General features: G+C 50.2%; 1 pseudogene; it reads left to right on the forward strand.

The window, feature by feature from the left end:
- Positions 1 to 12,507, forward strand: part of LOC104789581 — a 15,632-nt pseudogene extending 3,125 nt beyond the window's left edge.

Here is a 12,867-nt window from a genome sequence, read left to right on the forward strand (position 1 = left end):
CTGCCCCGAGCTGGAGGAAATGGACCTCAGGATCAAAGCTATGGGGTCCCTCCTCCACCGAGCTGTGAGCTCAGCACCTGAGATCGACAGAATGTTCGAGGCAACGCAGCGATCTCCATTCACTCAGCGCATCTTGGGAACATACGTCCCANCACTTGCCGACGGGGTGGAGGAAGTTGAGATACCCCGCCAGGGGGATCAAGAGGCCGACGAGGCGCCACCAGTCAATGGAACTGTCGATGGACAGAGATCGCCTGCGCGAGTCGCCCAACCATCCCAGTTCGTCACAATGGACGACCTCCGTCACGTGTTCGGAACGGTATCCAGGGACCTCTTCCAGGCTATCTCCGCAACAAATCAACGGCTGGACGCGATGGGACACAGCGCACCCCCGCCACGTCAACAGAACGAGGCACCACCACATGAGGTTCGGAGGAACGATCCTCTAAACCGCCGCCTGTTCAGCGACCCGCCGTCTTCGACTTTCCGATTCCCGAACTAGCACGTGCCATCCGTACTGGCATCAGGGACGCAGCCTCAGCTGGGGCAATCCTCTCAGAGAAATCCGGCCACACCCTCCTGCCCCGAGCTGGAGGAAATGGACCTCAGGATCAAAGCTATGGGGTCCCTCCTCCACCGAGCTGTGAGCTCAGCACCTGAGATCGACAGAATGTTCGAGGCAACGCAGCGATCTCCATTCACTCAGCGCATCTTGGGAACATACGTCCCAAACGTAAAGATAAGGGTTCCAACTTACGATGGAACGAAGGATCCAATGCAGCACTTGACCTCGTTCATGGCTACCATCGCAAAAGCTAGGTTCACCGAGGAGCAGAAGGACGCCGGCCAATGCCAACTGTTCGTCGACAGTTTGATCGGGAACGCTCTAATATGGTTTTCCCATATCCCTCCGGGCACTATCGACTGTTTCGAACAACTGTCGACAGCCTTCCTGCGAAATTATCGGGTGTTCATAGAATGCAACGCTTCCAGCGCCGAACTATGGGAAATAGTCCAAGAGCCTGACGAACCCCTGCGAAGGTACCTCACCCGATTCAAGGAAAAATACGCCACCATAACGGTCGCTGAGGACGTCGCAATCGCTGCTTTCAGGAAAGGACTCATTCCCGGATCCCGACTGCACGTAGATCTCAATATCAGGGAAGCCACTGACCTGGACGAAGCCCTTCACCGAGGATCTCGCGTCGCTTATGTGAAGGAAGACGAAGAGAAGCGAGCTAACAAGCTCCCTCCTCCTCGCCCGGCCGTGGCCAAAGAAAAAAATCGGGAAACCTATCAGGAACCTCGGAAGCATCACGACCAGAGGGATCCCAAGCGCGGAGTAGTCAACGCGATATCCGAGGACGAAGGACATAACACCACTTCTCCCGATGCACAAGAGGAGCTGTACTGCGATTTTCATATGTTCGGCGGCCATTCAACAGCCGAGTGTAAGCACCTGTCCAATTATTTATACGAGAAGTACCTGTCCGGTGAAATCAAAGCTGTCTATCAGCCAAAAGCTTCTCGCGGCGGCCGCGGTGGCAGAGGTCGAGGAGGAAGGTTCGGGTGATCTAACCCGGGCCGAGGCCAGAAGGGCGCCAATCAATCCAATAACGCGCCAGATACTCCGCAACAGCCACCCCCCACCGAGCAGCAGGCGCCGTTGCCAGGGACAGTGGAAGTTCCCCAAACACCGGCCAAGCGTCAAAAAGGACAGCAGAGCGATCAAACAGCACCTCGGGGTCGTATATCTATGATCATCGGCCAGACCGACGAATGCCCGGACTCTGTACGAGCCCTGAAAAAGTGAGCACGTCAGGTCTTTAACGTCCAGGCGATTTCCGAAGATGAAGCGCTAAGCTCAGACCCCATCGCGTTCACCGCAGAGGACGCCAAGGGGATCCACCATCCTCATAACGACCCCCTAGTGGTGGAAGTCAGAATGGGCGAATTTGACGTAGAACGCGTCTTAGTGGATACCGGTAGCACGGTTAACGTCCTGTTCTCGCAAACACTGGAAAAAATGGGCGTCACGCCAGAACAAATCAAACCAGGGGGGAGAACGCTGACCGGGTACGACGGCGTCGCCAAAACATCAATGGGCGACATGAAACTACAAGTCCAAGCCGGTGGCGTAGCGCGTAAAACCAAGTTCGTGGTCATAGACGCCCCACCAATCTACAACGCCATCTTGGGTTCACCTTGGATCTACTCTATGCAGGCAGTTCCTTCCACCTACCATCTTTGCCTGAAATTCCCAACGGCTGCGGGAATTTATACATTGTATGGCGATCAGAAGATGGCTAGGAACTGCTCCGTCCTCGAGGAAAAGCAAAGACGGAAGGACGACGCATAGCAATTACAGGGCGAGGATCACACAGTGGATCCTCACAAACCAGAGCGAGATCGGCTGAAGGCCACAGGATGCCGGATCGTACAAGTCAACATCGACGAAGTAGACCCCTCCCGGACTGTCGGAATCAGGGCTGAGCTCGACAAAAAATTCGAGACCGAGCTGGTGGCATTTCTGAAATCGCGATCCTCAACGTTCGCCTGGTCCACTAAAGATATGGTAGGCATCGATCCGTCGGTCACATGCCATAAACTGAATATCGATCCCGCCTTCAAACCAGTTCGGCAGAAACGACGACGTCTCGGTGCCGATCGAGCAAAAGTAGTGCAGGACGAAGTCGAGCGACTTTTGAAGGCCGATCAGATAATGGAAGTACAATACCCCGACTGGCTGGCCAATCCGGTGGTGGTCAAGAAAAAGAACGGCAAATGGCGAGTATGCGTTGACTTCACCGACCTCAATAAGGCATGTCCCAAGGACTGCTTCCCGTTACCTCATATCGACCGACTCGTGGAGGCCACGGCAGGCAACCAACTCCTCTCGTTCATGGACGCGTTCTCCAGTTATAACCAGATCGCAATGAACCCAGCCGATCGCGAGAAAACCGCGTTCATCACGGATAGAGGAACCTACTGCTACAAGGTGATGCCATTCGGTCTGAAAAACGCAGGGGCGACCTACTAACGCCTGGTCAACACGATGTTCGCCGACCTGTTAGGGAAAACGATGGAATTCTACATTGACGACCTGCTGGTCAAATCCCTTATAGCAGACCAACACGTTCAGCACCTCGCCGACTGCTTCGACATCCTAGACCGATTCCAGATGATGCTAAATCCCACCAAGTGCACTTTCGGGGTTACCTCGGGGGAATTCTTGGGATATATCGTCACAGAACGCGGAATCGAGGCGAACCCGAAACAGATCAAAGCGGTCCTGGGACTCCCATCACCAACCAACAAACGAGAGGTACAACGCTTAACGGGCCGAGTTGCCGCGCTGAACCGTTTCATCGCCCGATCGACAGACAAATGTCTCCCATTTTATCAACTCCTTCGGGGCAACAAAGACTTTCACTGGGATGACGCCTGCGAAGCTGCCTTCGGACAGCTAAAGCAGTACCTGACCAATCAGCCGGTGCTCGTAAAGCCTGAGGAGGGAGAAACACTATACCTCTACGTCTCCGTCTCCAGCTCGGCGGTAAGCGGAGTGCTAGTCCGAGACGACCGCGGTGATCAGCGACCAATATTTTACACAAGCAAGGCTCTCAACGACGCGGAGACACGCTACCCAACCTTGGAAAAACTCGCTCTCGCCTTGATCGTCGCCGCTCGGAAGCTACGACCTTACTTCCAGTCGCACTCCATTGTCGTGTTAACCGACTAGCCGCTCCGAACGATCCTTCACAGCCCCCTTCAGTCCGGGCGAATTGTGAAGTGGGCAATCGAGCTAAGCGAGTACGATAATCGAATATCGTTCTCGCCTGAGCTTAAAGTCACAAGTCCTAGCAGACTTTATCACCGAGCTATCCCCGGACCTCGAAGAGATCATACCAAAGGAAGAACACTGGACTTTGTTTACCGACGGCTCCTCTTCCAACAAAGGATCTAGCATCGGGATTATACTCCGATCTCCAACGGGCGAAGTCCTCGAGCAAGCTATAAAACTCGGCTTCAAGGCATCGAACAACGAGTCTGAATACGAAGCCGCCCTCGCTGGACTGCGACTAGCTCAAGGTTTGGGAGTAACTAGCATCCGAGTGTTCTCCGACTCCCAGCTAGTGGTTAGCCAGTTTAGTGGGGAGTACGGTGCTAAAAACGGGCGCATGGAGGCATATCGCCAGTTACTCCGGACCCTCTCCACACAGTTCGCCTCGTTCGAGTTAATCAAAGTCCCGAGGAGCGAAAACGCTTCAGCAGACGCTCTCGCCACCCTGGCAAATTGTTCCGACCCAAGTCTACGTCGGACGATCCCGATCGAATGTATCGAGGCTCCCAGCATCGACCACTCCGAAATGGCATACGCCATCAGTAACACCGCGGACCCAATGGAAGTTGATCCACCCATCCAGGAGCCCGTGGAAATGATACCACCACCAGACGATTGGCAGCTCGAAATAAAGAAATACATCGAGGATGGCAAGGTCCCAGAGGATTGCTGGCAAGCTCGCCGTCTGAAGGCTCGATGCGCACACTACGCCATGATGGGGGACATCCTATTCCGATGCAGTTCGTCCGGAGTCCTTCTCACTTGCGTCGATCGGGAGGAAGCAGAACGAATAATGATGGAGGTCCACAAAGGCGATGGCGGAAACCACTCCGGGGGCGTGCACTTGCAAGGATGGTCACTACTGGCCAACCATGGTCGCCGATTGCGAGGCATTTTCGGCGAAATGCGAGCCTTGCCAACGCCACGGACAGATGAAACATGTACCCCCCAAGCTGCTAAACACCGTTACTGCACCGTACCCCTTTATGCGTTGGGCGATGGATCTCGTCGGCCCATTACCTCCATCGAGGTCAAAGAAGTTCCTCTTGGTCCTGACCGATTATTTCACCAAGTGGGTGGAAGCAGAATCATTCAACAAGATACAATCGCTGGACGTCACCAACTTCATCTGGAAAAACATTATCTGTCGCCATGGGCTCCCTTACGAAATCGTCACCGACAACGGGACACAGTTCACCTCAATGATCACCAGACGCTTCTTAGGTAAATGGGGAATATGCTTGAGCACTTCGACCCCTCGATATCCTCAGGGAAACGGCCAAGCCGAGGCGACCAACAAAACCATCATAGACGGGCTGCAAAAGCGTCTCGGACTCAAGAAAGGGGCGTGGGCAGATCAACTCGACGGCGTGCTTTGGTCCTACCGGACTACCCCTCGCAGAGCCATGGGGCTATTCCCATTTGCGTTAGCATACAGCATCGAAGCTCTGGCTCCAGCCGAGGCTGGAGTGCCTACATTGCGCCGCGCCATGCTAGTCAACGATTCCGAGCTCAACGACAACATGATGCTAGATAACATTGACTTCGCCGAAGAGCTGCGCGATCAAGCTCTCGTCCGTATCCAGAATTACCAAAATGCCGCATCCAAATACTATAACAAAGTCGTTCGCCAGCGCAGGTTTAACGAGGGCGACCTGGTATTACGTGAGGTGTACGAGAATACAAAGGAGGTCAACGCTGGCAAGCTCGGCGCTCGCTGGGAAGGGCCGTATCTCATCTCCAAAGTAATTCGCCCAGGAGTGTACGAGCTCCTGACCATGGAAGGCAAGCAAATCAAAAATTCTTGGAATGCGGCTCACCTCAAACGTTACTATTACTAGACCATTTTCTTAAAAATTCGGTTGTGAGAGTATGCACACTACGAACTACGACTGGCTTGATCCCGGATCTCGGGTACGTAGGCAGCCCTCGGTTTCTTTCACGAGATTTTGAGGGCACAGCTAGAAAAAATAATAAGATTCCTTTTTTTTTTTCCTAAAAGAACTTGTTATTTCATTTCATTTCTGCCATCTCGCCACATACAAAGAGTGTTCGACATCGGCATATCGCCTAAGAAAGATGAAGCATAAAAACAAAAACAAAAAAAAAGGGGAACTACAAGCGATAACAAGGTGACGATCTAATGCTGCGGTAGGTCTCCAGCCTCGGGAAGCAGATGCGAAGTATGACCTCCCTCCTGTGATCTCAACCTCCTCGGCGATTCACAGGCGCAGAGCTCGAAAGGTCAGACTCCAACGGCTCCTCGACAGCTACACCTTCCAGATATGCTCGCCAGTGTTGACATTCCCGCCTCAGCCCTTCTAGCCGACCTGCTGGCATTTCCACCCCCCTGTCCGCCATTTCCTCCAGGAACGCGCATGGACCCTCCACGGTGTGACTCTCCCGAAAATAACGATCCGTGGCCTCCAAGTGGAGGATGTACTGGCGTAACCTCTCTATTCGGCCCCTGTAGATCAGAATTTCCGCAACATCCAGATTCTCCGATTCGCCCAGCGGCTCGTAATCGCTCCCAGGCAGGTCGGGCAACAAGGTCCGGACGACCTCCCCCTCACATCGATCACGATCGGTGAGTAGCCGGGTCATGCGCCAGCTCGCCAGGTAGAAGCCTCCGGCAATGAGCTCGTCGAGAACCACGATGGTTCCTTCCAAACGGCAGAGCTGGCAGACGAGATCGCGTTTCAGACGAAACGCTTTGATATACGAACTCATCCGCTGACAACGAGCTCGGTAGATGCGAATCTCTCTTTGCGAAGGATCCTCCTCATTATCCACGGCGAGTTCGTGGGATGGAGGCGAAATAGCCTCTTCTATGGTAAGGGCGATATTCGAAGCTTCCGGGTCGAATCCGCTGACCTCGGCAGCAGTCAGCTCCCGAGCTCGCCTTAACCATGCAGATCGTGTCGTGGTAGGCATACTTTGCAGCTGATCTTTCTGAAGTTTGGATGAGAGATGCTCAGCAAGCCTTCTCTTCCCCTATTTATAGGGGGGAAAGGGGGAGATAAATGCTGCGTCCCGAAAATCTTGCACCAATCAGATCGTGGGAAGATGCGCGCTGCGTCCCGAGACTCTTCCACCAATTAATTTACATTGTGAAACCGCGTCTGTATTTAATGCAGCGGTTACGCCTCGGGAATGACCGAAAAAAAATAAAATAAAATAAAATAAAATAAAATAAAATAAAAAAAAGACTACTACGTCTACCCAGTTCGGAACCGAACTACTCGACACCTCGGCCAGGTGCTCGACCTACTCTCCAGCGGGAGATAAATTGGACCCAGAGAATTCCGTTGGAATTGTTTCGATTCTAAGTCTCCAATGCGAGATACATTGGGCCCAGAGAATTCTTTCAGAATTGTCTCGATAAACTCCTTGACGAGAGATAAAACCGAACTCAGAGAATTCTTTTGAATTGTTTCGTAAGTCCCAGATCGGACGAATGTAAGCTGAACCCAGAGTTATAAATTTCGCTTTTCCGTTTTCCGAAATGGGGCACAGAGAGTAAGCCGAGGCATCATACCTCGCCCCTCGTTCACAAAATACATTTACGTTTGGGGTAAACTACCCCCACAAAGGGTTATTCAGTGTAGGCCGAGAGACGTCTCGCCTCGTTCGAATTTCCAATTAAAAAAAAAAAAAAAAAGCTTTATTGCAAGGCTGAATTATCTGAACAGGATAAATTCGACAAGAAATTAAGAAACTACGTATAAAGGCTCAGATCGCCAAAGTATGTCATCCGTCAAGGTCGAGTCCGGCGGCGATCTTCCTAGTATCAGCTTTAAGACGCTTTTGCATGGGCCATAGGAGTTGAAGTCCCGTTTTCTCCCAATAAGCAGGATGCGACTCCAATGCCCTGATCTTCTGCTCGGCCTCGTCCATACGAGCAACGGCTTTTCCTCTTTTCGCCCTTAAGGAGCTGATCTCGGCATCTAGTGCCGCCAGACGATCATCGATTTCGTTCTTCTTCATGCGTTGGTAATACAGCTTGTGGCATTGTTCGCGATGCACGGATTCGATCTACGCACAAGGTCATCGGTCAATAAATAGTTGCTATAATAACATCGCACGGACAAAGCTAGGGTTTATTACCTGGTGAACGAAGGCATGAGCAGCGGCAGCCTCAATATTGTTGGCGCGATTACTCACGTAAAACGTCCTCACCTTGGAAGGCATGAATTCACCACTCAAAGAAAAACTTGGTTCGTCGGGAGTCGAGTTCTCTGACCGGTAGCACTCATTGCAGTAATCGATCAAGCACTGCGGCATGTCCGCCACCCTGTCCAGACCATTCTCGATCCAGAACCTTGGGTGAGATTCAAGGCGCTTAAGTTTGAAAAGCAGTTCGTCTCGCGATTGCTCTGTTGCAGCTAATCGCTCGCGGTACTCGGAATGGCGTTCTTCGATACGGGAGAAAAAGGTCTCTAGTTCCAGCCTCTTCTCCGGACTAACACGAAACATTAACATCCAGGGAGCTCGGATATGCGGATAAAACGGCATCCCTCGCTCAATGGCTTCCGAGTTTGAGAGCGTCGGGACGTCGCTCTTAACATCGACCAAGGACGCAGTACTGCCAACAGAGCTCAGCATTTTTGGTTTGTCTCGTCGGAATTACGGTAAAATCAAACATGAAGCGATCATATTTATACTAATTCTGGACGAAACATTTCTAATTTCGATATTGGCAAATTACCATTTTTCACTGGAGGATTTTTTTTTTTTTTTTTTTAAAAAAACGGCAATATTCCATGCAGAGCACCAAAGGGAAATTTCCAAAAAGTAGAAGTCGGCCGCAGAGTGGGCAAAAATGTCACAAGGTCTTAAACAAGACAATATAAAAAAAAGGGGAAAACAGGAAATGCTCCTAGGCGACGTTTTCGGGCAGACCGGCCTGGAAGAGTCCGACATTAGAGTCGTGCGGATGGGGAACGGAGTCTGGAGCCGCATCCCCGGATTGAAGTAGTCCGAAGCCGAGCTGGTTTGGAGACATGTCGAGATCGCCTTCCTCGAACTCTACTAGATCTAGCGCTTCCACTTCAGTCTGGGCGACCTCCCGCTTTTCCTTGATTTCGGCAACAAGATTGTCCGGGATGGATGCACCATTCTTCAGAAGGTAGTCCATGACCTGCCCGAATCCGTTCGCTTGGTTGAGAACATCTTCTTTCGGACGGGCCATCTCCTGGTCACGCAGATAGACCTTTACCTTGTCAAGACGGCGCTGCGCTTTCTTCGTGGTACCCTCGACCTTGGCTTGGCGATCTAAGCGAAGTCGTCTCATCTCTGACTCGAATTTCGCCCCAAGATCGTCGAACTGCCTTTTTAGCTCGGTTTTCTCTTCCCCCAGAATTTGTTCCTGTGATTCCAGCTCGGCGACCCTGTTTTCCAGGTTCTTGCAATCCTGTTCTTTGCTCGCAAGAAGACCTTTCAATTCCTTGATCCTCTCGTTCTTCGTCCTATCTGCTTCTCGGAGGTTCTCCAAACACTCCTTTATCTTCTCGAATTCGGCCTCTGCCGAGGCCATCGATTTGACACGCCTATCGTACATAAGAGTAAGCGATGACATATAGGCGGCGGTCTGCACTCCAAGACAAGATAGAATGAGAATCAAGTTTTGCAGTTCAAAAAATAATAATAAAGGAGGCGATGAGATTCGAACCTGAAGGGCAGATTGGGCGGCCAGAACGTACTGATCCCTGAATTCGAGCTTATCGACCGGCGGTAGCATGACCGATGATACCGTAAGTTGCCTGCACAACTCCGCAGCGGCTTCTTTGTTGCACACAAGAGGTGTTTCGCCAAAATAGTCGTAGCAAAATTGGTCAGTTCGACCAGCAGTGCGATGAACTCGGAAGCGGTCGTAGGATTCAAAGCCGGCTTCTTCCGCAGAGCGTTTCCGACCTGTTCCTTGGGCAGAGGCTTTTCCTTTGCCCTTCTCTTTGTTTTGTCCTTCTTGGACTTCTTCTTCTTTGAACCGTTATCTGGTTCAGAGGCATCCTGCACTGAGACGACTTGCTCAGTCGGCGGAGGAAGAGATGAGTCGTTGGGAGCCACGTTTTCATCTTCTTCGTCGGCAGCCGGGAGCTCGCCCTCGTCATCAATGTCGATGAATTCATCCTCCGTCTGCTCTGGCTCGGGGTTGACAGTCGGTTCTTCGTTGCGATCCATGGATTGAAGCATCTCGGCAGCGACAATTGTGGTTGGCGGGACCTCGGAAGTTTGACCCAGTGAGCTTGCAAAACTGGCGAACTGTGTTCTTGCTTTACCCATAGCTGCTTCCACGCGGCGTCGTGAGATTTGAGTCCAGCTGCGATCTGCTACACCGAGGAGAGCGTTCTTGATGCGTTCGAAGCTGGAAGATAACCTCCGAGTTGAATAGGGGCGATCTGCAAAACATATGAAAATACAAAATCAGGTCAGCACGATATTGTCCGATTTAACAGAATAAGGAACGAGATGATACCCGGCGAATCGTTCCATACTCTTCGGCGACCGCATTTTGGGTTTTCAAAAGAGCGGCCGTCAACTCGGACAAAGAAGTAGCAAGCTCTCAGCTTCTTGAAGTTACTGACTTTTTCCCCCGGAAGGAAGTTATGAGCTGGCTTAGCATTAACCATCCATAATTTGCTACCTTGGCTGTTTTTGAAGTTTGTCAACTGCTCGAAGCATTCGACCTTGAGAAACACCTCAGCTTCGGCCGCGCGTGTGAGGGCGGCGACGTAGTTGCAGATACTTCCTGGGGTGAGTTGACATATCGGAATCTTGCAGCGATGGGCGTATTGGGTGAGCAAATTAGGAAGAGGGAAGAATAACCGGCATTGAGAAAAAAATCCCTCGTACAAGCAAATGTACCCGAGAGGCGGACTCCACGGACGTTGGTGCTCTCCGGGAATAATAATGTGAACACCGGAATTGGACAGGCCACAAGAATTCAACAGGTCGCCAACCGATTTAGTAGTACTGGTCGTCTCCTCGCCTCCGATGTCACCTCGGTGGTCTCGAAGAGGTGAGAGGTCATTGATCATGACGTTATCAGGCGCAAGTCGGACCATTTCACCGCCCAGGTTGTCAGGTGGGAGATCGGAAATTGGCATAGCGTTTCCGTGATCTTCGCGATCATCTTCGTCAATCAGAGAAGGGATTGGGATCTCGTTTGATCTGCGCCTTGAGGAGCATTCGGCTTCTTCTGGTCTATTCGGCATATCGCCTCGGACCGATCTGACAACGTTCGGAGGTTCCCTACTGGAGCACTTGCGGATCAACGGTTCACTTGTGGTAGCCGATGAGGACACCATGGCCGAGGTGAATAACAACGCAGATCGCCGAAGAGTGTAGGAAAGTTGGCGAATAACAAAGTAATTAAAGGCAAAGAGAGAGAGAACGAAGTGATTACCTTTTTTGACGAAGCGGCGAAAAGTAAAAACACTCGGCGGATACTAAGTATTTATAGACGGGAGTGGGTGGCAACCCTACGAGGGGTCATAATTGCCTACCGTAACTTACGTGACGCTTCAGCTTCCGAATTGACAGATGCGACGTATCGGACACGTGTCACCCGATTAGAGGAGGGCGAAGCGGCGCGACGATTCCGGAGCGTTTAGATTCGGATCTCTTTACGGATCAAATCGAATATTCTCTTTTAAAGTCCGGTCATTCGAATTAATTTCTGAATGTACCGAACTGCGGGGGGACTAATTGTTGGTGCGAGAATTGGCATCCCCGACATATCGATCACGACCCATTAAAGAACCGGCTATCTAAACCAGGAATTCGACCTAGGAATGGACTTCATCCCTGAAAGCCCAACAACGTTAAGAAGCCCATGGACGAGATGGCGAATTGGCACTTCAGCTCGCCCTGCGGCAGACCTAGCAAGAAAGGAAAGACTTTCCTTATTAATTCGCCTGTAGTTAGGAAAGTCAATATATTCGATATATTCGATATATTTGAGTATATTGAGTAGATCTTGGAATACCTATAAATAGAGGGCAATCCTCTCATTGTAAGATCATCGAATCATTAATACAAAACCCTAAATTCTTCTTTGTTCTTGAGCAAAACCTAGCTTGTTGCTCAAGAGATTTCATTTCTTCCTTTCTTGCTTACTTTGATCGAAATCTTCAAAGAGATTGTTACTGAAATTTGTTTCTTATCTCGTGATTCTAGGGTTGAATAAAATTGGCAGACACAGTTGTTACGTAGAAATTTTTGCCAATTCAGTTTCCGTCTCAAGCGCAAACGCAAACGCGAACGTTTCAGCCGCTGATTGGAGGATCGGTTTCGTTGCTAAGAGTCCAGTCACCGGCTGTAAAGTCTCTATACATACACTCAATTTGCGTTTACTCCGACACGGCCAAGTTATCTCCAAATCATCATCTCCCTTGTCCGGTTATTTCGTCACCGGAGACAAAACAGAAGTTGTTTTCGAGGAGGTGGTTATGCTGGGAGCTAGTGGCGACGTGATTTGGGATTCTCAGGTTGAGGTTATACTTGGTATGAATACAGATGCTACGTATTTAAACGGTTATTTGTTTGCGGCTTGTCCAACTATTCCGGTGAAATTCACGACGGATCGGGAGGGGTATGTCATGGAATCGTTGCTTGGAAATAAGAGACGGTGTGACTATGTATACCATAAAACTCTAGCTTAATTCTTGTGATCTTGAATCTATGATTTCTATTTACGAATCTTGTTGGATATTATTTTAATTTGTTTTATATTATTAGTTCGAAGTGGGATACTATTAAGCATATTGGTTTATATATAATCTACAAGTTTTTCTTTTCTCCCAAAATTGTAATCATGTGTTTTCATATGTTAATGGTAAAGATTATGTGTTCGACTGGTATGTTAGATACGCAGTTGAATAGCACATCAATGTAGTTAAATTATGAAATAGCCGAATAAATCAAGGGCTATATTAATCAGTATACCTAGACCTAGTGGAATGAAAAAATTAAATCTATATTAATATTTGAGTTATTTAAGAAAAGAGCACCGACAACAAACT

Source organism: Camelina sativa, chromosome 5 (genome assembly GCF_000633955.1).
Source record: "Camelina sativa cultivar DH55 chromosome 5, Cs, whole genome shotgun sequence".
Lineage (NCBI taxonomy): Eukaryota > Viridiplantae > Streptophyta > Magnoliopsida > Brassicales > Brassicaceae > Camelina > Camelina sativa.